Source organism: Elephantulus edwardii, unplaced genomic scaffold, assembly GCF_000299155.1.
Source record: "Elephantulus edwardii isolate Elephantulus edwardi_28Jun2011 unplaced genomic scaffold, EleEdw1.0 scaffold00008, whole genome shotgun sequence".
Taxonomy (NCBI): Eukaryota; Metazoa; Chordata; class Mammalia; order Macroscelidea; family Macroscelididae; genus Elephantulus; species Elephantulus edwardii.
The window spans coordinates 32,628,099-32,628,750 of NW_006399758.1; the positions used below are offsets into that span (position 1 = coordinate 32,628,099).

A 652-nucleotide genomic window follows, 5' to 3' on the forward strand; every position below is an offset into this window, starting at 1 on the left:
CCACTGTGGAAGGCGTTGTGGAACTCTCTCAAAAAGTTGCAAATAGTGATACCATTTGACCTAGCAATTCCACTACTGGGAATATACCCCAAAGAGACCATAACCGCCACCCAAGCAGATGTATGCATACCCATGTTTATCGTGGCTTTGTTCACAATAGCAAGGATTGGAAACAGCCTAAATGCCCATCAACAAATGAATGGATAGAGAAGCTGTGATATATTCACACAATGGAATACTACACTGCATTGATAAACAAATAACTCATGTGATATTATTCAAAATGGGTGACCCTGGAAGACATTATACTAAGAGAAATATCTCAGTCACAAAAGGGCAAATACTGCATAGTGCCACGTTGTAAAACAGGACTGATATCAGGGTTGGGGGGGAGACTGAGAAAGATGGGATAAATAATGTATACTGCATTGAAACAGATGAGGGAGAAAACCATTTAAAAGGGATATGTGATTAGAACGAAGGCTGCATAGTGCAGTGGACCTGTGAAACAATTAAAGAATTTTTCTTTTACTTTTCAAAGGGACTAGTGTACTGGCGGGGATGGTTGGGAGGGGAGAAAAGGGCAACAATGAATGAATGGAAATCCAAAATAAAAATTTTTTTTTAAAAAAGACTGGTTCATTAATTATGA

At 38.7% G+C, this 652-nt stretch overlaps 1 protein-coding gene across 1 annotated transcript in view; it reads left to right on the forward strand.

The window, feature by feature from the left end:
• CA13 (carbonic anhydrase XIII) overlaps positions 1-652 on the forward strand; it is a 53,176-nt gene that overhangs the window by 34,484 nt on the left and 18,040 nt on the right. The gene's annotated exons all lie outside the window — the stretch shown is intronic.